Genomic DNA, 26,387 nt, shown 5'->3' with positions numbered 1-26,387 from the left:
ACAGATACTGCTGTTCATCAGTGTCCTAATGTCAACCTCTGTATTATGAATTATTCCATCTATCTAACATCCTGGATAACAAGAACTCAAAGTTCACAAGATAGAATATTTTTAGAATCTAGTGACTAAAGTTATGACAGAGAGACAACATAGTCAGATCATCCAAGGACTTAGCCAAAATGTAGAAAACACAAAACTAACACCTTTGAAATCTACAGAATTAAGTCATATGACAAGAACTTTAAAAGGGCACATTTGGTTTCCTAATCACATAAGATCTAGATAACGCACTTAGAGAAATGGTTTCTTCTAAGACTCCCCAGTAGGGGGAAGGCTATAGGGATAATGAATACAGATTCTGCAAAACAAAGCAGTGTGTCTCACCATTTGATTGTACTCAATTATCTGGGATCTTCTGAAAACAGATTCTGATTCCTCAGTCTGTCCAAGCTCCCAGATGACACCTATGCTGTGAAGCACAGGAAATGCCATTCCAAAGATCTCCTATTAGTACCTTAATACATTGTAGAAAATAAGTCCACAGCTATAGAGCCAACTTTTCACCCAGAAAAATTATAGGAGGAGCAGCAACAGCTTCAATAAGTTGTAGTGGAACTGGCCATGTGCCTTGCAAGTGGTGTGTGGATCATAGTAAGGGAAAACTGTGAGAAGCTGAACACACAACACTGGCATTTTCTATCTTCAATGGATTCACCCAGTCCACCAAGGAATTAATTCAAATACTATACTAAGGGAGAGGACAAATAGATGAGTCATTGCATATAATTCTACAGAAAAAAAAAATCACTGTTCCTCCTTTCTGCTCCTATAATTAAAACAACAACACCAACATCAAACATACACACAAACAAACTCAGACACATATGAACTGGGAGAAGTCTTTTGGTAGTTATTTCCCTGGCATTTAATATCAGCAATGACAGGAGTGTTTAGACTAAGTGTAATATCTGGCCACAGACGAGAGCATAACCAAAGCTCCTCACAATATGGCCCCTGTCAACACTTTCAAGATCCTGCTGAAGCCAAACTGCTCTGTATAGCTAGAAATGGGTTTAAAATTAACATCAAATATGGTTAGTCTGAATGGCTATGGTACCAAGGAGATAATCTTGGTCTGTTTCTACTGTCTCTAGAAGGTTTTCTCTTAATCCCTTTGACTTTGACTCCTGATCTTTAAAATGGGAGATACACTCCAGTGATTGGCCCCCATCAGGGTAACCACAGCCAAAAAAAGGAAAGCTTTACAAAATATGGACTGCAGGCTGCTGCCATTCTTCAAGCTTGTCCACTAAGGCACCTAGAAGCAAGCATTAGGACACTTTTATTAACACTCATATGGAGTAATACTTGGTGTACTGAATCAAGATTCATATATACTTGTTTTGGGAAGGTCTTCTTATTTTGTTTTTTAGTAATTTGTATACAAATGTATGCATTACATAAAAAAGCATATGTAAATTACCACAAGAGGTTAAACTAAGTGTTTAGAATTTGCTGTTTGGTTAGTACAATATGAGGAAGAAGAAGACTTGTGGCAAGTATTTTTCTCAGCCACATCCATCCAAAGAGATGCTATCCCTGAATAGTACATATCTTGTCACCATTCACAAGTTATGTTTTCATTTCCATTTTCTTATTCATGCAGGGAATCAAACCTAGAACCTCACACATGTCAAACCAAGTCATTTTAAATATTACTGTGTTGAGGGAGATATGGCGGCTCCCAATCTTGCTTGCTCTTAATCAACCGCCATCTTCCTAACTAGATAAGTCCTGTGGCCATGAGTGGCAGTAGCCTATTTTCATCACTGCTCGGCTCAGGCTGCTGGCTTAGGTGGCCAGCTTAAGTGGAGACACTGGCACTGACATCCACAAGATGCTAGCGTGGGAGATGGCTCTGCCAATCTTCCACACTGTGTCCATAATGCTGGGCTGAACCCAGACCATCCCACCATCCACATGGTACACGTGATAAATGAGACTCTAATGTTTAAAAATTATCCAATAGCTTATATATTTGGTAATGCTCAAATAACAGGATGCCCACACAATTAGAAGTGTTAACCAATTAACTAACCTAGATATAAGTTGTTTCCCAGGACTGTTCTCGATACATGAGTGGTCATCATCCTCCTGCCTCTCTGCTCCTCTCTCTCTCTCTCTCTCTCTCTCTCTCTCTCTCTCTCTCTCTCTCTCTCTCTCTCTCTCTTCCTCCTCCTCCTCCTTCTCCTCCTCCTCCTCCTCCTCCTCTTCCTCTTCTTCTCTTTACTCCTCCTCTTCTCCTTACTCCTCCCACCTTAGCTCCTCCCAACTTGTGGGAAAATATGGAGCTACATTACTGAGAAGGTGGCTCTGAAAGCCAAGTACTATGGTTTTTAAACAACAACAACAAAAAAAAAGATTCTCACTCCTCACTCACTGGCTTTACACTCACACAATGGTCAAGTCAGTAAAACAGCATGATATTAATGTTCTATGCATGCCTATTAGGACCAGGACCCAACTTCTCTCAGCACTAAAATAAAAAGAAACTCTTAATACAATGCTCTAACGGGAGCCTGTAAGCAAAAAACTGAAACCAGCATTAGCAGAAAGAGAGAACAAAAGTCTCCAAGTTTCTAAAACCACAGTAACTAATACAGAACAATAAGCCACATGTGACTGACCAGACATGGGAAATATGCACAGACCTAAAAGATTCCAGGCTTTGTTTCTGTTTTAACGGGAAATATCAATGATCACAGTAGTTTTGATGTGTATTACACATTCAAAAGACAATATTTTAACCCTGTATCCTATGCAATAACTTTACCCTAATTTCATGTCTTTATTTATAAATTTTAAAGTATAACTTCTAGAAAATTTAAAGTTATATATAATATTCTATATTAGGCAATACTAGTTAATAAGTTCGTAAAAAATACTAAACACATTTACCATTGACTGGGACCTAGACATTCCATCTGCACCTCCCCTGAATCCTACATGTCTCTGTCAGCACGCCTATATCTCTCCCTCTCTGTCTTTCTTTCTCCATCTCTCTCTTTCCTCTTCTTTCTCTCCAGCTCTCTCTCTATATATCCATATATTCATTTCTCTCTCTCTCTCTCTCTCTCTCTCTCTCTCTCTCTCTCTCTCACACACACACACACACACACACACACACACATACACACACACAATCTATGTCTCAAGTTGAATTCAAATAATGAAAGATAAAGACGGCATCTAAAGCCAACCATGAATAATCATGCCTACAGTGCCAGAGTTTGTGCAGAAGAGGAAAAATAATCTGAATTTTAACAAACAGTTATGTCATGTGTACAGATTAAGTTTCTTTGGTCAGTGAGCAGTCCTCCCTGCTGGGTCAGTAATGGAACTACATGCTACACCTATGTCCTGATTGCACAAACATTTACAAGACAGAAACATACTTAGACAGTGCAACAGAGATGTCAGAATCCCAGATATCTGTTGAGTTTAGGAAATGCCTACTCCACAACACCCCAGGGGATACAACACCCCATATTTGAATTTTTTGGTCTTTTATTCAATTTGCATGCCTGCATTAATTAAATGAAGTTCACATTACTCCCTAACTGTAAAAACAACATGAGTAAACATATTTACAGTACTTAACACAATTTCTTTCCCTGTTTATAGCATTCATACCCTAGTCTTTTAATGTCCATTTCAGCACAGAAACAATAGAACACATGTAATTCATCCTAAAGTCACACTCAGACATAACTGTGACCCAGCATGTATTTCTACATTTTCAGTAAAGCCTCTCTACATTTTTCTTCTGTAACAAAGCATATTCTTCAGTGGATGGTCTGGGAGAAGCCTAATATGGACATGATATATCTGATGTCAGCTAAAACTTATTTTTGTGTTCAACAGTTGCCTTTCCTCTCTCCTTACTCTCCCTGATCCCACCCACCTTTATGTTTTTGTCCCTAAAATTTACCCATTCCATAAATAGAATCTTATCAATTTCTTTTAATGCCTTCATAAATACTACTCAAGTGTTTTGTTTCCTTTTTGATGTACTAACCAGGATTAACCCAGGATCTTGTACATACAAGCTCTATCTACCACTGAGCTGCATGTCCAGTCCATACATCCTAGATACTTCCGCTAGTTTCTGACCTGTACTTATTTTTCTGTAGTTGTGACATTGCTACAGAAAGGAGATGACTCCTGCTCTTCTGTTTTGCTTTTCTCTATAATTCAAATCCACGTTAGTGAAAACAACTATGAACAATCTTCTATTTAGCACACTATTTTTGATCAATATCTTCTAAAACCTTCTTAGCTGTATTCCTCCTTTAATTCAGCATGACCAAATTCTAAGCATCCCCATTTTACAAAGTAAAGAACTATCATGGTAAGTGTCATATTTAAAACTCTATCTTAGAAAACTTTTATAGCCATAGAATTTTGGCATTTAAACTGAGGATCACAGCTGCCCAGCTAATATTACATTTTCCATAGCCTATTTGACAAGGTATAACTCTGCAGATAAATTTTGAACAACAAGGGCTATGGGTTATCTTTGCTGTGCTATGATGAATACTCAAAGTGATAAATTTATAAAGAGAAAATATTTCATTATGTTATACATCTTTGTAGATTTCCAACCATGGATGATTGGTCCTATCACTTCTAGGTCTGGAAAAACATCTCTTTCACAGTAAGAAAGCAAAATAATGGAAAGAGGGCCTGGGGTACCACTCTTCTTTGAAGGCATGTCCCATGTGACTTGAAGATCTCCTACTGAGTTCTGTCTATTAAAGTTTCCCTAATCTCTCAGTAGACCTGCCTCTTGGACTAAACCTATACAGCCACCTTTAGGAGACACTTAACATCTGAACTGGAATACAGTAAGAAAACACAAGGCAATATGCTGCTCTCAACTTCTGGGTTATTCTCTCAGGCTCAAAAAGCAAATTACAAAAATCAGCTATCTTCTTCATCACACTCTACCCTGAGGCTGAAGTAATAAAAAGGCCAGGACAAGACCTACAGACAGCCCAGACTTCCCCTTGGTCACAGCAGACACAAAATATTTTAACTAACACATGTACTCAATACCAGATCAGACATTGTAGATCAGGCAATGCCTATATTGGAGTGAATTAACAGATGTCAACAGGAAGAAGAAGCCACCATCCTTTGCCAGCTCATGTCTGTCTCATTGTCCATACATCTCAGTCAGCCATCCCACATCCCTGGTGAACCTCATGAGGACATCTGACTCATTCTTCCTCATTACACATATGCAGTCACACATCAGGCTTCACTTATTATTGCTATTGTCTAGTCTGTGACAATAGCAGCCACCTCCCACATTCCCTACTGCCAGAACTTGCAAGGTCCTTCCACAGATGCAGCCTAAAGGATCCTGGTTCTAAGCTTACATAAAGACCCCACACTACCTTCATTCACTCTGTCACATTTCCCTGCTCCCTTTTATTTCTGCTTTATTTTACACTGGGATGATGGACAAATGGAATACTCATTGGGCAGAAAACTTGAAGTCTCATTCATCTAGGATGCTTCTACTAAATATGCCCAGCCTCTCGTACAACTCTTAAGAGCTGACAAAAGAATTTCTTTTCTTTCATGGATCTTATATTCTTCCACTAAAACATTTGCCTGTCAGGGGAATTCTCTATAAAATGCATCTACTTGTAGCAGAAATTTCCCTGCCTAATCTATTTGCAGTGGAAGGCCTATGATTGAACAGCAAAAAAAAGGGGGGGTGGAGCCAGAGCTAAGGGTGGCAAAGAGATAGAGGAAGGAGAGAGATGCAGAAGGAGGAGAGAAAAGATAAAATGGCAGCAGATGAAGACCGGCATGATTCAAGTAAAAAGGAAGATATGAAATCTAAAGGAATGTTAGGATAACTTTCTAATCTGTGTGTATTGAGATTTCATTCATATATATAAATCCATTGGTTAATGTTAAGAGTTTTAATTTACTGGGTTACTGGAAGGGTTGTGAAGGAACTAGCAGCTCCAGGAATGACCAAACCTGACCTGGAAGCACAGCAACTGGCCACAACCAGGGCTAGCTAGAGAGAGTAGCATGGTGTAACCAGCTCAGGAGCTCCAGCCTTGCTGGAGGGCTTGCTGAGAAAAAAAAATGGGCATAGTGTGGGAACAGGTGGCTAAGCTGGAAGCAAGCTGAACATCTCCTTTCTAATACTTCCTGCTACATCTACTGATAGAGATAAAGACCATGTCATATCATTTACTTCAATACTCAGCACTGACTGATAAATGTCAGGCATTAAGATATATTGACTTTGCTTCAACTGGTGTATCCCATGTCAGACGTCCTCCCGACAACTTAGAAAAAATGATTCCTGGGTTTTGTTAGACATCAAACTATATAAAAATTAATTTGATTGTTTTGACTTTTCAATCCATGTTCCAGGGATTCGATTCCTGCTAAGGAAACATTCCAACACTGATCGATAAATCCCTGATTCTTTAAATTATATTAAGGTTACTGTTTTAGAACCCCTTTCCCATATAGAATATCCACTTTTCTAAAAATGCCATATCTGCTGCTAATACAGAATTGTTGACAATTGAAAAAAAATAGTCAGTGTACAGCTCTTTCACCACTAAACTCAAGTTAACAACTGCAATGTAATATCTGTCACCTCAGAGTCTTCCTACTATGTAAATGGAAGATGGTATGAATTATATGATTAACTAAAACAATATTGATATAATTATTGATCAACCTACAATGATGTATGCTGTACACTCAGGAAGGTTTCTAATAACAAAATATTTTAGATGCATTGCATGAATAATTGTAATGAGCCATTAAAAGATTCGATGTTAAATATCCAGATCACTTGAAATTTTAAGCACTTATAACTAGGAAAATGAAAAACTTCAAAAGAAAACTCAATAATTTGCTTATCATGTAAATGCAAAGCCCAAATAAGTTTACTTTTCCAATTCCTAGCTAAGGGAGAATGCTACTTTCTTTGAAAACACCACCAGAATCTCTCTTGAATCTGGATATTAGATTGGAGGATGAGTAAACTGATCTAAAAAGGCAAATCCTGATCACAAAATCCAGAAAAGGCTAGAATCCCAGGAGTTCTAACATGCCCAGGATTTTAGGTATTTAATATGGGGAAGAGGGCAAGGTTGTGGTTTTTCTGCAGGATGCTGAAGGAGCATTGTGGCTGCCAGAGAGATGGGTGAGACATGCTGATGCCCCGTCAAAGAATGATGCTGACCTGTGAGCTTGCTGAGTGCCCTGACAATGGTGACTGGGAAGCTGTATTGGACATATGTTCCTGACTCCCCTTTGGTTACCTATACCCATGATGGAACAAGCTGCCTTCCCTCAAGTTTTTAGATCTTGTGGAACAGAGAACCAAAAAGAGAAGCTATAATGACTCTTGTATTGTTCTTAAATGTGACCAGATATTTGGACTCAATTATGGACTGGTCTAGAAAGAAATCCAATATTGGAAATAACAGTTCTCTATAATGTTAGCAAGAGATAAAGTTGGGGTAGAATCTAGATTTCAAATGAGTGTTAGTACATGTGTTAAGGCTCTTTTAATTGTCAAGTTAAAAGTACTTTTGTTTCTTCTACAGTATTTAATGTAAGTTGCATTGACTGTATACTTTCTAATAGTGTTAGTGTGTTGAAATCCTGCATGTCAGTTATAGAGGTCTATCAACCAGCTTTTGTTGTAGTGCCCTCAGTATCACAGAAACCTGGTCTTCTGAAAAAAGCTTTCAAGTACTGGAAGAAGTGAGTCAGGATTAAACAGAAGCAAGAGGGTAGTGGGCTTGATTATTGCTGCTATAACAGCTTTAATTACATTAATTGCTAGCACCACTGCTTCTGCAATTGTGTTGACACAAGAAGTTAAGACAGCTACTTTTGTTAATCATTTAGCAAAGAAATGTCACTAATGTGTTGAATATACAAGAGGATTTAGACAGGCATTTGGAAAAACAGATTGACATTCTTTATCCTATTCAAATTATTGAAAGGAGGTTCAGAGTTTAAGGGTAAGGAGCTATTTTGAATGTTATGCCAAACACAATTGGATTCATGTTAGTTTTAAGCATTTGCAGTGGTAGTCATTATAACTAGGAAAAAGTTTAAAGACATTTGCAGTGTATTTGGCATAATTCTAACACCTCTCTGGATGTTTTAACTTTGCATAGTGAGCTTATAAATTTCAAGAATGCTGCTGTGCTGAGCATTGATGCAGCAGATACTGCTGATAAAATTACCCATGGCCTGAGGTCAGTACTTCTCTTGTTTGTTTGTTTTTATTTTTATTCATTTATTTTTATTTTTAAAAATACTTTATTCATTTTTTTCAAATCGTAACTTTTACTCATTCACACAGGGGTTATAAACACAAAAAGGCAGGATGTGGGGAAGGGGATGACATTAGAGCATGGGTGTTTAAGGGGAATACAGATATCTTTCAGAACAGGGTATTGGCTGGGTGAAGGTTAAGGGGACAGGTGGCTATGGAGGTCAGTACTTCTATTTCGGTCTAGCTTTAAGAATGGAATATATAGCTTGATCATGCTAGCCCATTATGTCCTGGGAATACTTTTATTCCTGCCCATTGTGTTAAAGCTTGCCTCTAACAATATCAACATGTTTGCAGCCAAAGTACATGGCTTGAACCTGAAAATGGACCCTCAGACAGAGTTATTAAATTAACAGTCTGACAAGCCAAGGACGAGTAAGATTCTGCACAGAGCCTTACCAACCTAAGACAGAAATGCATTGCTTTTGATAATGCATATTCCATGATGGGTAAGGAAGGCGTTCTTGTCAGAATGACCTAAGACAGGCTCAGTCATTTTTATAAAATAAAAAAGGGGGGGTGGGAGTGAGAGCTTTTGGGACTGCTTGGCAAGAATCTGACATGGGCCAAGGACAAGAAAGTAGGCTGCTTGGCAGGAATTTGACATTAGGCTGGAACAAAGAAGTAATTTCAGGCAGGAATCTAAATCCTAGGCTAGAACATAGAAGTAATTTCAGGCAGGAATCTAGATATTAGGCTAGAGCAAAGAAGTAACTTCAGGCAGGAATCTAAATTTTAGGCTAGAACAAGGATGTATGCTTTAGACATGAAAATAAGTTTGGGCTAGGACAGGGAAGTTGGCTCACATATTTTGGTCATCCTGATAAGCCTCTAGAAACAGTGATCACAGAAGTATTCACAGAGTTTTGTTTATTGTCTTGCTTGTTCCTTGACTATTTGCATCTATTGTATTGCTAGTTCCTCAACCTATAACTGACCTTAACACATGCAGGTAATTAAAATGGTATAAAAGCAAAATAGGGGAGAGGAGATGGGATAGGGAGTTTCTAGGAAGGGGAAGGCATCTAAAATGTAAATAAATGAAATATCCAATAAGAGAAAGAAATGCCTTCATAAATAAAATCTTAAAATGTCCATTTCAATAGACATGCTAATATGGAAGCAGAAAATCTCATTGGGTTCCCATTCTTAGATAAGTAACTGTAGGAAACTAATGACAGAGAGGGTGCCTAGTGGTCAGATCTGAAGCCACATATGCACAACAGAAATGGACTCAGCACATATTTATATATTTGTGCATACATATGTGCATATATGTATGTAACAATGATAATTCAGGAGAGAGACTATTAACTTGAGAGTGAGTCAAGGGACAAGATGGACTTATGGAGTGGTGACTATAAAGGGAGTGGAAGGAGGGAAGGAATGATGGAAAGTGATGCAATTTTATTTTAATTTAAATGTACAAGATAAAATTTTGATTTTTGTTAACTTAAAAAAAAGGGAAATCCTTTTTAAAATAAGATTAAAAACAGCCACCACAAAGGTTAGATTAAGGTGAACTCCAGAGAATAATTTTGGAACATAAAGACCACTGTTTCTCACACATCTATCTGAGCACAGCATAATTTGTTAAGTGATATGCAACACATGTGAGCACTGTTCAATGCACAAGTAGCCAAGGCACTGTCATGACAAGGTTCAGAAGAGAACATGAACAAGTCCGGAACAGTAACACCTAACTGAGCAAGGGACCTACAGGTATGTGGAAATGTTCTCTGTCTCAGGAGTTTTAGTGAGTTCATCTATTTAGAGGTGGATTATTGAGCCATGCCTTTACCTAAATTATCAACTATATAAATTTGGACACAGATCTTTGATCCCCAGATCCCAGTTTGCCTACTTGCAGAAGACATTTCATAATCCATATGCAATAGTCCTATAATTTAAGATAAACAATATAGCATGCAAAATATCCTTAAAAGTAAAATATTATGAAAAGGCCAAGTCTGTTGGCTCTGCATTTAATGATCTAACAACTGTCAGTTACACTTTGTAATACTGGAGAAGCACATTGAGTTTATTCTGACAAGAACGCCACAGTTAATAACGTATGGACACTAAGCACCTAGAATTAAGATAGAGAATAGCTCAGACACTGGCTAACTCCTGTCATCCTAGGTACTCTAAGGTAATTAAGTCAGGCTGTGACTATCCTGCAATTCTCATTTGGGTTCAGTTTTCTTACTTTGAAAATATAAACTGATCTCTCAATGTCTGATCCAGAGGGAATTAGTAACTAATAAACAGCCTTGCCTGAGCTATCTCATACTAGTTGATAAAACAACAGACATCTTAGATCTTAGCTGCTCTACCCTCAAGGAAGAATATTTGAGTTGGATTTTTACAGACCAACTGCTTATCAGACACACTTGAATCCATCCCCACAACCAAAGAAGAGGGTAATCTTATTTATAGTCACTTTCTCGTAAGATCAGCATCAAGCCTCAGGGCAGGGTGGCCAGCTCACAGGCAACAGCACCATTCCAAGACTCTGCAGGCTTGCAGAAGGCATTGACACTAAGCTTGTTGGAGTGATAGATGCATACCCTCAAATGATAGAGGATGGAGCAGACACATGATTTCACAAACAACGTGTACACAGCATGGCACAAGGTGATGGGACATTTGACACATCTTCCTGATGAGACTCTAGAAGCCATCTGTGGGGCAGTGGGCTATGAGAAAGCCAGAAAGCTTGGTAGAAATCTTCGAAGCTCCGGAAACCTCGGCCTGAAAAGAGTCACAGGACGGAAGGTTGCTTCAGATTTCCCACGCCGATGGCCCTCTTAGCTTCCGCTTCTCACAAAGAGACCCGTGACCCTTATCACATAGGATAGCACCTCCATGCAAATAAGGCATCCTCAAACACCCAAGCCAAACCAATAGGGGCTACCTGTTCTTTCCCCGAAACTGTATATATATAATTCCAGAGCTCAAATTAAACTACTACTGCTGTGTGGTGCAAGGTCTCCTGTTGTCGGAGTGTTTTTGCGATCCCTCACCAGTCGCCCGTTGCCAGTCGCGCACTTCAAAGGACAACACTCTCCTCTCTCCTCAGCGGGAAGAGCGAGCTGAACTGAAGGGGCTGAAACACCTTTCTTCCGTAGGCTCTCAGGAGCTACTCTCGGAAGAAGGGAACTAAAAGAGCTGAGACACTTTTCTTCCGTGGGCTCTCACGAGTGACTCCCGGAAGGAGAGAACTAAAAGAGCTGACAACACTTTCTCGCTTTTGGGGACTGGGATGAAGGTCCGGCTCCGGTTTTCGGGCGACCAGAGGCCGCTGTGGAGCGAGCCCCGCCCCGTCGGCTGCTGAAGGCCCTGGACTGGCTCGGCTGGCTCCTTCCACGCCCCCGACCCCGGAGTCTGCTCGCCCACCCTCGCTGGCCTGGCTTGGAGCTGACTCTAGCCGCTGCCAACCCCGGTATCCTGCGGTGGTTCCATCGGCCCGCGATCCCTAGGCGAGAGCACTGCACGACAGCCATCCTTTTAAAAAGTCATCAACATGATCTCAGTCTCCAAGGTTCCTTCTGGAAAATGGGCGAAGCTATGTTATTGAGCTTTTCCTGACTTGCCTTTGAATCTGAGCCAGCCTCAGAACTAGAAGACTGCATGACTCTCAAAAGTACTCTTTGGCAAGTTGCTAAAAAGAATTTCTCTCTATTCTCTAAGCCTGTTGATCCATCCTGGTTGTCTGGACTTCAGTATCAAGACTCATGTCTCTTGGTTTCAAGAGAATCTAGATGCTTTTGCACCATTGCGTAGTTTAGTTTTTCTGACTTCTGTTAGCATCAACTTTGTGATTCCTGCTTGTACTCTCCATTTGCCCATAATTCTAGTCCTTGTGTTTTGGTTCCATATCATTGGCTATGGAAAACTAATGGAAAGGAGAACTTCCAGCGTGTGAAAGGTGTGTGAAGCTTCCAGTGTGACTCCTGGCCCAATAAAACATCCATACTGCTCTCTGCTGCTTCTTCATAACAAAGACTTATTCTACCTGCTTCTGCCATTTGGGTACAGAGACAGACGAAAAGCAATAAAAACAAAAACAAACAATGCAAACTTCACAAATGCGGTCCAGAAACATTAAAGTACATGTGACCTCAAGGATCCTAAGAAAGTCTCATTGAAGTAGAGACAATGAACACCCATAACCCTGTAAGGTTAGACACTCGTGGTTTAATTCTTTTCTTAGAAGGCCAGTGTTAGAGATTAGTAAATAGCTCAGCAGGGAAACACTTGTGAAGCATATGCCAAGCCTTAGGTTCAATCAACAGCACAAGAAGTTAATTAATTGACTAATTAAGCCAAGCTTATTAAAGAGGAGCTGAGTCACAGACCTGTTCTGAATGAAGTCAAGTTGAATTAATTACATGCCCTTGGAGCGTGGCATGTGTGACATACTTGAAACGCATCTGCAAAGATAATAGCTAGCATGTATTGCTTCACAGAAATTGACATGCAATATTGAAAAGTGAACGAAACTTGGGGCAGTGAGGGGCAGGTCAGGATTTGCTGTATTCAGTCAAGTCTGTCTTATCACTCAGGCACAGAACCCCTTCAGCCACCTGTTTATACTTTCCCAGAATTCTGCATACACCAAGCAGAACAGAAGACCTCACCAATAAAACAGCATGAGAACACGTTTTAGATTTTGATACTTTTCTTTAAACAGGCAAGTTTAACACAACAAGTTAAATTTCTTGTTTATGTAAACCTCCTTCTTTGACCAAAGTAGAACATTAAATGACCTAAGCAAGCAAAAAAAAAAAAAAAAAAAAAAAAAAAAAAAAAACTAAAATTAAGAAAACAAACAAAAAACAAGAGTTCAAAGTTATTTTAAACTAATGAAGGGAAATAGCATTAGCTATATATTTTAACAGAATATTTATTATAATTAGTTGTATTTTCAAATTTTACTTTGCATTGTAATATAGTAACAATATAAGAGTGAGAGCTTGAATAAATATCAGCAGGCATCTGAAATAAAATGTTTTTGTAATTAAAACCAACTACCCCAAATCCCCATCCATCTCCACTGTATAAAGCATTGAGAGAACATGCAAAAATATTTAAACTTCTCAAATTTAAAACAATACACAATCTTTGCTTTTATATCCGTTGGCCAGACTATTCTGCTTCATCATGCACAATATATGCAAGATATAATTTGGCCCTTCACCAGCTGAAGCATTCTAGTAATTAGAAAACTCTGTTTCATCTCTCTGATTGCATGCAAGTCTGATGAACTGTTCTTGTGCCTTAAGAATTCCCTTTAAAACTATGGTTTTACATATGACTCCAATTCTAATTTTTTTACAAGTTTTTTTTTTCGAATCAGTGAGAATAATCTAGGCTAAGATTAAAGTATCAGCAAAAAATTTTATTCTAAGTACAAGATCTCAATATTTTATGACCTAGCCAAAAGTCCTTGGCTAAAAGGCCTCAGGGTGAGTGCTCAGTGGTCAAGCACATCCCTTGTATCTGCAGGATGCTGAATTAGCTTCCCAACACTAAAAAGGAAATACTTAAAAGGAATAAATAGAGGGCCAGGTGTGGTGGCATGGTGGCGCATGCCTTTAGGTTCAGCACATGGGAGGCAGAGAGAGGCAGATCTCAGTGAGTTCAAGGCCAGCCTGGTCTACAAAGTGTGCTCAGGATAACCAGGGTTATTACACAGACAAACTCTGTCAGGACAAATCAAACCAAATAAACAAATAAATAAATAAGGAATAAACGTGAAGTATAGGAATTTGTAACATGTCTCATTAGTTTACAAGCACTTGTTCTCGCAGAAGATCCAAGTTCCATTCTCAGTACCCACATGCCATCTCACAACCATCTGCTACTCCAGTTCCAAGGAGTAAATGAACTCTAATGTCCTGCATAGGCATCAGGTATACATGTGGTACACATATATTTTATAAAAAAATATTTAAAAAATAAATAATTTCTAAGTGAACCATTTATATATTAAATGTCTTGAGCATCTCATCTGAGATTTCAGCATTCTCTCAGTGGAAGCTGTTAATTATAAATGAAAGTTATGATTTTGGTATGGTAAGGTTCATGGCAGGAACAAGGGAAGAAAAGATTCTTTTTGGAGACTTTTATCACTAGTTATAGCAACTGTGCTTTGAGAAGCTCCATTTTGCACATAAACGCCTTTCTCTCTCATTAATTCCTATAATCACTACAAAAACTCAAAAAGACCAGGTGCTGTCACCTCTGCATCTAATGATGACTATGGAAGGATCAGGGTCACACATCCATTAAGGATGTCAGGAAATCCAGCAGGTCTGACTTCATTCTGACCAATGTCCCAGATGACCTGTAAGCTGCAGTGTAAAGAAGACACATCTGTTGTGTAATTAGCACTCTGAACCTTATTTCCCAGGGGCTTTAGTGCTCTGTGTTATTTTATATAATGAATATGTACACATTAAACATAAGACACAAAAGTACTTTTCAAATTGTTAGCAAAAATCAAAGCTTAGACAGTAACAGTCACTGGGTATTCTGCTTTGCATATTACTCAATGTCAGAAACACAGACAATAGTGATAAGGTAAATAACACCAAGGAAGACCCAGTGATAAAAACCTGATGATTACCTAGGACAAGTAAAATGTTGAGAAAAAGGATGATTCAGCTAGCATCTATTTACTGAATAAACGGCAGCATAAACATGAGAACTCACTGAGCAACTCTCTTCTCCAGCCCTTAGCATGGCATTAATTTTTGGACACTTTGACAGGGACAGGACTTGCTTCCTGGCGTTATTCACAGTTTGCTGATTATTTTAGGCCTGTCAAGATGGATCACACCCTGAAAATGAATCTGTTTCTAATTTTCATGCAAGCTTGTAATTTTTTTTTCTTTTCATAAATGACATAGTCTCTAAGCAACTGGTTGATTTTCCAAAGACCTCTATCCGAAGTTTGAAGTAATGGCGATATAAACAGTACCTTCTTAGTGGGCTTGTCTATGGTGCTCAATTTAAAGGAATCAAAGTTTCAATGTGGTACTAAGCTTTGACAACCAGAGCATTTTTTTATTTTTAAAGTGGCATCATTTCAAAACTGTATTTAGCCTTCAACAATCCCACATTGGATCAAACAATTGTATCACATCTGTGTCCAACAATAAGCAAGTCATTTTAATAATTTCTATTTGTCAAGACATCTTCAATACTGCTATTCCAATATCTCAAACTAACGTTTTGTTTTTTAATGAACAGAATAGGTTTTTGAAAGTATCTACTGTTTAGAAACTTTAGTTTCCAAAATGTTGGAATTAAAGATTAAATGATCAAAATTGTGCTGCTTTTTTTTAATTTGCCTATCTATGTACCTACCCATGAATCTCTCTGTGTACTTATCTAGGTATCTATCTTTGTATCTACCAATGTATCTATGTATCTATCATATATCAGTCATCTATCTATCAATCATCTATCATCTATCTATCTATCTATCTATCTCTATCTATCTATCTATCTATCTATCTATCTATCTATCTACCTATCTCTCTCTCTCTCTCTATCTACCTTGTTCTATCTACCTGTCTTAGGTTTTCTGCTGCTGTGATGAAACACCATGAACAAAGCAATTTGGAAGAAAAAGGGTTTATTCAGCTCACATTTTCATATTGCTGTTTACCATAAAAGGAAGACAGGACAAGAACTCAAGAAAGTCAACAAACTAAATGCAGAAGCCATAGGGTTTGCTGCTTACTGGCTTACTCTCCATGGCTTGTTCAGACAGCATTCTTATAAAATCCAGGACCACACAGGGATAGCACTACCCACAATGGGCTGGGCCCTTCCCCACCAATCATTAAGAACTGGTCACCACAGGCTTGCCCAATTTATGAAAGCATCTTCTCCATTGAGGTTCACTTCTCTCTGATGACTCTAGTATGTGTACCAAGTTGACATAAGACTAGTTACCATACTATCTATCTCAGATCAGTGTGTAGAACATTACTAGAACCAATGAAAGCTCCATCAATGCTTCCTTCCTATCAATACTTTCAATTTGTCTCTTATTGCTAAAATGTTATCTTTTAGTATTCTTGAATGTTATAGAAATGGGAACATACTACTCATATTAACTTTTGTATAAGAGATAGGTCAGTATTGTTGATTATAAAGGTAAATTCTTAATTTTTATTGAGTAATATTATCCCATTGTGTATTACAATTTATTCCTTTTAAAATTCGTATTTTTATTGTGACGTGTATGGGTGTTTGCCTGAACATATATGTGTACTTATGTGTACAACCTGCATGCTTGGTGCTCACAGGCACCAGAAGAGGGCACTAGATTTCCTGAAATTGGAGTTAGGGACAGTTGTGACTTGCCATGTAGGTGCTGGGAAACCTAACTAAGGTTCTCAACAAGAACAGCAAGAGATTTTATCTACTGAGCCATCTCTACAGCCCAAACAGATTATTCTTTAACTCAAAGCTGATGGATACTTTGAGATTATCATTTATAGGTATCATGAATAGTGCTATAAGTATCCTGTCTCAGAGATTCTTATACACATATGAACTCATTCCTTTCAGATATAAGCAAAGCAACTTCATGACTATGTCACAGATTACAAATATTTAACATAATTATTTACTACCAAGTGATTGTCCAAAATACCTCTACTTTTCTTCAGATCAGTAGAAAAACTAATAAAATAAAAAAGAAAAGAATTATATGGATCCATAATTTTTCAAAATATTTTTAATTATGTGATTGTTAAATTATTTTAAAACAAAGGCATAGTTTAACTAAATCTCCCACAAAATCCAACTTCTCTAGATGTCCCTAGTGGTTTCAAATACTACATGTATAGAGAAACATGTACCTGAGGGTTAGATACACTGTTAGAATACATCAATGAAATTTTAATGACTTTATTCATGACCATTGGCTAAGGGCTCAGGGGTAATGGAGATAAGGTAAGATACAGCATTGATCTATTTTCATGTCTGTAAATATAACTATTGAACAAATGTTGGATGGGTACTGTTATTGTGCACATTCTAACTCATAAACTTCCTTCCTTTCATTCTTTCTTCTCAGTCATTTTGGTTTGAGAAATAGCCATCCCCATCCCCAGAACACACATCATACATAGCTGTACAAAAGTATTTGGTGAATATTGACTTTGACTTTCTTTTGAGTATACAAGCATCCTTGAAAAGATCTACTGGTGATGTTACAGAGCTCCAATTGCTCAGCCAGCTCATTCTGCCTTGGCCCTAGACTCAGGGAACTGTGTAGAAGACAAATGAAGGCACATCAAAATCCTCTGCAAGATTCATTCAGAAGTCTTAGACAACCAGTTTGAGAACCAAAAGCTAGTGTGGGGTTGTGTACACTTCTCTCTCTTAGTTCAGGGTCATTCTCTTAAGTTGAGGGCAACAGAGAAATCAAATCACCCTTGGGATGTCATAAGTGTAATTGAACTTCTCAAACTCTAGGCTTAGTCTTTAGTTTCTCTACTTTGCCCTGCAAAACTGAAGCATTCATCTCGGCGCTTGGCACAAGGTTAGTACTCACTCAACAGGCATGGAGAAGATTAATGCCACATGGGATCTTTGGTTATCTTCCTGTTCCTATGAAATTCCCTTATGTCACTACACCGTGACTAAATCTCAGTGGAAGACATGTGTCTCCTTCTCTAAGTGATTCCATCCCAGGACAAAAGTCTAGCCGGGGTGCTTACATAGTCCATTTCTAAAATGTTCAAAAGGGAAAGGTACTGAGAGCGAAGAGCAAGAGACAGACACATCTTGGCAGTTTTTCAGAGAATGATCTTGCGAATGGGCAAGACCCAGTTGTGTAAGATCTCATGTTATGAGCAAAGGGGAGAGCTAGGGGTGCAGCTGTGCCCACATTCACCTGAACTATAGCATGTAGCTTTACTAAAATCTCCCCACAAAGAAGAAGATGGCCAACTCATGACTCCTCATCATCAGTACCCTCTCTGGAGGATGGGTCTGGGGCAGCTGGAGAGCACAAGACATGACAGGCAACAATGGGGAGACACTGACCTTTCAGCAGGAGACAAACAGGCTTTTTGAGAAATAGAACAAAATAAAAACAGTTGAGAGCCTGGCAAAGTAGACCTCTGTGAATCTGAAGCCAGGTCAGCCACAGCTACATAGTGAGATCCTGTCTCAAAGAAATAAGTAAATATATATATTTATTGAAAACCAATAGTATAATTTGGAAAAACATACAGAAAGAAAATACAGGGGCATACATGTGCATATGGGATCATGTGGTGACAGGATAGAGGGAGAAGGGAAAAAAGAGTTGAAAACTCTCACTACAGCTCCACTTGTGAAGAGGCAAAAAGAAGAAAGAAAGAAAGAAAGAGAGAGAGAGAGAGAAAGAAAGAAAGAAAGAAAGAAACAAACAAACAAAGAAAAGGAAATGGAAGGAGGGAGGGAGGGAGGGAGGGAGGGAGGGAGGGAGGGAGGGAGGGAAGGAGGGAGGGAGGGAAGGAGGGGCAGAAAAGGCACAAGTACATCTATAACATATTCATACATCCCTCCAAAGTGTTTAGAAAGCAGAAGTTAAGGATCATGGAGGAAGCTCCCAAATGTAGCCTACATAAATACTACAGCAAACAGGGCAGGATCCAAATCAAGAGAAGAGACCCGGGAGGCACAGTCCACAGCACTGAGCAGAAGTACAGAGAAAAAGTGCACCCTGGTTTGTACACAGCACACTGCCACTGAGGCCATTTTCTCCTTTTCCACGGACTCATTCAGTCAGTGTACAGGGCCCGGTGCATTTTGCAAAACTCCTTCAGGCTGAGGCATTGGGAATCAAGAGTCCTTGCATTGTCCTGGCTCCGGGAACATATAGTTGAGTGCTAACACATTGAGGCAGAGAGGGCCAGCTTGAAGCTCTGGTCTAGCTATAGGGGAAAACCAGAGAGTCAGGATTTCAGGGGCTCAGATATTGATATGCTTGTTTAGTATATTTGAGGTTCTGGATTCAACTTCCAAAACCACATAGATAGAACATGTCTGTTGTAAACCTGTAATCTCAGCACTTGAAAAGTAGAAGTAACAGGATCAGAAGTTCAAGGTCATCCTCAGCTACTTAGGGACTGATAAGTTATTTCCCTGCTGGTAAAATAAGTCAATTCAAACCAGATTAAAATATATAAATGCAGGGAAACTGCTCTTGGTTGGATGAGTTCACAGACCCTAAAGAAGGAAGCCAGGGAAATCTCCATGAGAGAAAGAGAGGAGGGGAAAAAGAGAGAAAACCCACATGCACAGAGAGAAGGCAAAGGGGTCGGGGTGTGAAGGGGGTGGGGGGATAAAGAAACCAAAATGTCTGAATTATATAGCTAAGAACTTCTGGGGGAAAGGCAGCCAAGTCACTGGGCAGGAAAAGTTCAGGGTTGGGGGTAGAACATGCCTGGTAGGGAGTAACAGATGCTGAGAGGCCATAGAGGCCAGGTCTGCTTTGGAATGTAAAATAGCCACTACAGCCATTTCTTCCATGATCTGAAACCCTAAAAGGACCTCCATTCAGAAGCTACCAAGGAAAACTCTGAGCTCCTGGATTGGTGATCAAGCAGTTGGTTGCAAGTGATTATGCACAGGAGCTAAGTAGTGGAAAGTTGGACACTGGCAAGGTAAAGCCCACCACCCCCCAGTCTCTACAACCCCTAGGTTTGAATTGCTGCATCTACATAACCATTTCGCCATCCATAACTAGACCTTCTAAGGAAGTGGAGATTTGGGTCAGCTGGTAGAAAGCTTGGAGTCCACTCCAAGGTGCCCTGACCAGAAAGGTAGCAATCAGAATTAGCTCAGTCTGTAAACCACACCCTCTGGCTACTAGGCAACCACCTCAAATGAAAGTCAAGGGAGCTAAGGAGCACAGACTAGGTTCCCACCAAAGACTGAGCTGAAGAGAATCCTGAAAGAAAAGTTAGTAGGTAAAGGCTTGGATCACTGCTGCTGTCAGGATTACCTGGCAGAGGACTGGACTGCTGACTGACCTCATTATTCCCATTACCTTCTTGCACTTCATTTCTTATTTAGTTTTAATGGGAAATTTTATCTCCTGAAGTTAATCATTTCATACATTTGCTTTTATGCTATTTCAAATCCACCCCAATCTGTTTCTTTTCTGTGGTTCTCGGGATAAAACCAAAGCCTTGTACACAGTCAGGAAGCACTGCACCAATCTGCACACACAGGCCTCTCTTTCCTTCAGAGCTTCCTATTCTGTCTTCTCATTTTCACATCTAATTTCTTTGTCTTCTCTTGTTCTCCTCTAGACTCACAAAGAGGCCCAGGCAGGGCTCTGGCTTTGAGTACTATGTCAGCTTTCCAAGAGCTATGATTGTGTGAGCACCACACCCCACTTTTAATATGCAAGTTTTAATCCTCCTTTCCTATTCCTTTCTCCCAAGTCTCTGCTTTTTTGAATTAATCAGCCCTGTGGTACATGTTTTTCTCTTCCTCATCTTTTAAAGCTTTCTTTTGTTTTCTTATTGTTATTAGTTGAGCTGTTGGGCCATCTACCCTTCATATCTCCCTTTACTAAGTTTTTTGTTCCTTTTCTATTTTATAAACATGAAAATATAACAAAATCTATGATCTTGTATAACTTATTATTTGCCATTTTTATTCCAATATTTTTAATCGGTGACAATTTTAATGAATATATTTGTTAGACATCTGCTTACGGGTATTCAACAAAGTCAGTCAGGAACCTAATTTTTATGAAGATACATTTGTTGCCATTGCTCATACCCTTTGGTTTGAGAGATAAGAGATAGAACATTGGCCTAAGGATCTAGGATGAAAATCCCCACATAACTTCCTCAGTGCCTAAAACAAAATTACATTCCTTTTCTCTTCAAGTACTGCTGCTAGTAAACCCAACACTGGACCCATTAAAGCTGTAGATATGAATTCTAAAGAACACAGCCCAGAGTAGCCAGAAGAGGAAAACAACATCACTGAAACAAGGTCATACTAAGGTTTATGTCCCTCATAAATATACAAATAGCAAAAGCTGACACATATGGATGCGGACTTCTGAAAGAAGAAATGATGACTATTGTGGCTACTGCAATTTAATCCTTGGTTGACATTTTCTCCTAGATATAACTGTGATCGATCCAGAGCTTGTGTGTGGGGATAGCCTGAGTACAATATTTATTTATGATTTATTGACTGATTGCAATATATCAGGTTTCCCACTTTTTCTTTTCTGTGTGTTCATGTGTGTGCATGTGTGTATGTGTAATATATGCATCCACATGTGAACCTGTGTATGGACACCAGAAGAAGCCTTAAGTACAGTTCTTAGGGAGATGTCCCAATTTTATTTTTAAACAGAGTCTCTCATTTGTCTTCATCTTACCACATGTGTGAGGCTGCCCAGCTAGTAAGCCCAAGGGACCTGCCTGTCTATATGTTCCCAGCTCTGAGGCACAAGTGCTTACCATACTCAGCCTTTTAATCGGTGCTGGGAATCAAGTGCAGGTCCATGTGCTTTCAAGGCAAATGCTTTAGTTAATGAACCGTCCCCTAACCCTTCCTCCACTTCCATTATTTCCCATTTTTGGACAATAAAAAACCTAGTCTAAAGAAGAGGTTGGAAAGAAAATAACTTAAATCTGTCTCTTTGGATTGCTAACACCATGACTAGAGAAATGAAGATCACACAAGCTTGAGAAATGGATAATCCTTCATCTCTTCAGAGCCATAGGAGAGGGCAGAGGAGACTGTCTTCATCAGATTGGATGTACTCTCCTAACTATAACTTATCTGTGAAGATGCTGACACAGGTATATTTTACATTCTAGTGATGACAGAAACCGTCTTGTCTATCATTTAAAGCATGACCATTGTTGAACAGGAGAGTTATGGCAAGCAGGACTATGCTTCTTTGTGGCAAAGAAAACAAAACAAAAAAAATAAATAAAAGCAAACAAACAAAATACAGACATGCAACTCTAACTGGACTTGGGCATTAAGAGATGCAAACCAGAGCCTGCACAGACAAGGCTGGGGGCACTCACCCTTCCAGAGCCCGCTTCCCTTTCTTCTACAATGGATTTCCCCTTTTCTGGAAGATCTCTACACCCTTGATATCTTCTCCAACTGAAGTTCTGCCCAGTGTGGACCATTTCCTTTGCCCTTCTCACCCTTTTCTCCTCTTTTCAGGGGTCATCGGGAAGAAGGGAAGAATCATGGCGAGGGTAGGGGGATCAGAGTCACCTGAGGAGGTTGTCAATGCAAAAGATTCAATAATTGATTTTATTTCTGCTGGTTTTTTTCTTTTATTTTTCTTCTTCTTCCCTAGATAAACCACCTGATGCCCTGTGCTGAAAGGAGCCTTGATTATAAGGGGGGGAAGGAATGGAGGTGAGTTAAAAAGAATATCAGGTAAAGAATTCAGGAGAATTTATTCGTACATCTTTTTATGATGGAAAGCATGTCCCAGCCTGCACAATATCTCTGAAATGCACATGCTCTGGTTGCCGGTGGGTATCACCAATGGTTAGTGCAGAACCATTTTCCAAAGAGACCACTGGGGGAGACCAAGATCAGAAGTTCAGTGTGCACTGTCTAAGATCCACCTTTGCTTCTGTTTCTTTTTACAGGAGTATAAAAAGAGGGAGGAAATACTGCTTTGGTTGTCTCTCTAACTAGTGGTAATAAGAGCTCATTCTACAAAAGGTCAAATGGCTGTCAGGACTGTTTTCAAATGTCGCCTTTACTCAGAACCTTGGCATGTGTCCTCATTGCAATGTGGCTCCTGTCAACTAACTTCCAAGTGCATAATAATCATCATTGTCATCTTAGCAAGAGACATGATTCCACAAAGAAGTTTAAGGATAAATGGAGGAGTATTTCTAATAACATCAGTTGATGAAGTACCTGATAAAATTGACAAGTGAATAAAAAAGTGCGAGCGAGTCATAAACCACTAGCAATGTGCAGCAGTGTACAATTTGAGAATATAATGGAAAAAAAAAAAGCCGGGCAGTGGTGGTGCACACCTTTAATCCCAGCACTTGGGAGGCAGAGGCAGGCGGATTTCTGAGTTCAAGGCCAGCCTGGTCTACAGAGTGAGTGACAACCAGGGCTACACAGAGAAACCCTGTCTTGAAAAACCTTAGAGAGAGAGAGAGAGAGAGAGAGAGAGAGAGAGAGAGAGAGAGAGAGAGAATATAATGTTGATGTTTATAAACACAGGAGAAAATAAATACATGAGTAAAACAGAAAGAACAGAGTAAGATGAGTAGGAACGATAGTAACCACAGCGACAGAGTCAGTATAATCCTGGGTGGTCTAGTGAAGATAAATACCGCAGACAATTATGAAAGAGGAATGGTCTGGTGATTTAAAAATGGGACAGTGGTATGTTTGAGGCCCTATTAGTAACCTCAAGAACGGCAGACAAAGTAGATCAAGAAAAAAACTTGATATATTAAACAGCAAGCTAGTTACTATAATGAGTCATATGCCAGCTATTCCTTCTAGAATTTTCCATGCAGTATAGGTTTCCCTGTAGAAAATGCTAAATATATTTCAATATAAAGAAGCTACAGAAGTGATAAAGATGCTCAAGCAATCTGAAAGTTTAAGCGTAGCTAAGACAGCTAGCTACACTCGTTCCTCCTAGAAGTAATGATTTATTTATTGTGAAATCATAGTGAAAGAGTTTATAATTATATACATAATAACACTTTAAGTAGGGTTTTAACTCTAGAGTAATGATTTCAAATCATGAACATGAATGAGCAAACAAAATATACAGACATGTTATAATGGACATAATAATTACAGAATATAAGTGATACTATTTCCTGGAACAAAAAAAAAAAAAAAGAAGCGTACAACAAGGGTCCACTGAGTAAATTGATTAACAGAACTACATGAACTCCAGACACACATCAGAAAGCTTTGAATAGGGGAACTTTTTTTTAAGGGTCAAACTGGAATGATAGAGACCAGACAGATGCTAAGTGGACTTATTCCAAACTATTTTTCTTTCCCGTCTCACAAACACTTTCAATCATATAAGATCCAGGATTGTCTCAGGTATGTGCTTTGCTCTATTTCAGTGGATGGACATCTGCTAATGAAATGAAGCTTAAATGTGAAAATCCCAAGCAGCGAATAAGATCAAAGCTGACTCTTAGTTATGCTCATGACTTCAGTGAACCCAAGGTAGCAAGAGCCTAGATAATATGTCCTAGAGTTCTCCTGTGCCTTGAAAGCTGGTTTTCTCTTAACTTTAATTTAGCTGATCATATAATTATCTTTAAATTATTGGCCATAGCACTTGCTGCCTTCATCTTTCATGTTATATCACCAAATACTCTTAAACTGGAGCCACCATACCATCTGATTATTGTCTTTATAATAATCATATTTTAAAATAAACACATTTCATTCACATTTAATAAAAGAGTAGGAAGGCATATTTCTGTTTTTAGAAGAAAAGAATTTATTTGAGTTTCCTATATATCAGTCTTGTATTTTCTCTGGAAGATTTAATATGAGATTCAAGGAAATAATTGGCTGAGGGAGTTTTATTGTTCCATTGGCTATGGAAAATCTCTGTGTCAACTTTCTTTGTGTGTGGCAGCCTAAGGAAGCTGGTATTGCTGAAATGGGATTTTTTTAACTTAAAACAAAACAAAATCCACTAAAACAAAACAAACAGCAGCAACAAAACCAACGGTTGGTCTGACATCTCCAGATTACCATAACACAACTTATAAAACAAGCTATTCTGCCTTTCTCTGTCAGTTCAAAGAGCAGAAGCTTGCTTAAAACCAAAATGAACATGCCAATGTTTGCAGAGACTTCTGCCAATCAAGGCCATTTTTTCTTTTTCTTTTTCCTTTTTGTTTTTTTTTTTTTTGATAATGTAATGAATATCAGCTCCAAGTGAATCTGACTCGAGATTCTGGCATGCACAAAACATTAGTAAAAAGCCTTGTGAGGGGGTAGGATGAGAATGTATAGATAAATCTCAAGAGAAAAAGTGTCTTGATTTTAGCAGGTTAAGATGCTACCAAGAATTACTGCCTTATGTTTTGCAGAAAGTTTGATGACATCAGATTGCATATGGAGAAATATGAAAAGTCTAAGAGCAATAGAGAAGTGTACACAGAGTCAAGTGGATCAGTTAGGGAAAATAGTGCCCTCATTTCCATTTGATGGCTATCTGGGAAAAAATGAGAGAGAGAGAAAAGGGCTGAATGTTCTGTGGAGCTCTGCCTGGTCTGACCTCTCCTGCTGCTCTCTATTTAACTTCAGTTATATCACTCGGATTCAACTTGCCATGAATTCTGGGTAGTAAAGCTTATAGAATTATCACTTAATTTGTGGTACTGAAAGTATGGTAGTTTTCAGACACTCTCTTACTCTAGCTATAATCTGCATTTTAGGGTGCTGAAGAGATAAATGCTGCAGCACTGAAGACAGCACTGTCTGTTCTTCTAGAGGTCCCGGGTTCAATCCCCAACAGCAACATGGGGTCTCACAACTCTCTATAATAGGATCTGATGCCCTCTTCTGTCACACAGGTATACATACAGATAGCGCACTCAAATAAATAAAATAAAACTAACTAAATACGTCCTTTTTTAAAAAAAGGCTCTGTTTTATTCTCTGATGAATGGATTCAATAAAACTGCTAAAATAAGTCTTTTTTGGTTTGTTTGTTTGTTTTTTAAAAGTTTTTTCTATTTTGATGCTAAGATGTACAACCAATATCTTGGAATTATAACTACAAAGAAGCAATGAGCTGAAATCCTCTATGGAGACACACATAACTGTCACCAACCAAGGGATACTGTCTTCCACAAAGGCATCATACTGTTTATTGCTGCATATGGCAGGGGGAAATGAGGGGAGAGAGGCAGAGAGGAAACTGGAGGGAAGAGACTAGAGAAAC

General features: G+C 38.9%; 1 protein-coding gene across 2 annotated transcripts in view; it reads right to left on the bottom strand.

The window, feature by feature from the left end:
• Fmn2 (formin 2) overlaps window positions 1-26,387 on the bottom strand; it is a 339,367-nt gene that overhangs the window by 192,091 nt on the left and 120,889 nt on the right. The gene's annotated exons all lie outside the window — the stretch shown is intronic.

This window comes from Grammomys surdaster, unplaced genomic scaffold (genome assembly GCF_004785775.1).
Source record: "Grammomys surdaster isolate TR1022 unplaced genomic scaffold, NIH_TR_1.0 126051, whole genome shotgun sequence".
Classification (NCBI taxonomy): domain Eukaryota; kingdom Metazoa; phylum Chordata; class Mammalia; order Rodentia; family Muridae; genus Grammomys; species Grammomys surdaster.
Note: the sequence above shows the minus strand (reverse complement) of the source record. Positions and strands in the feature narration are given on the sequence as shown.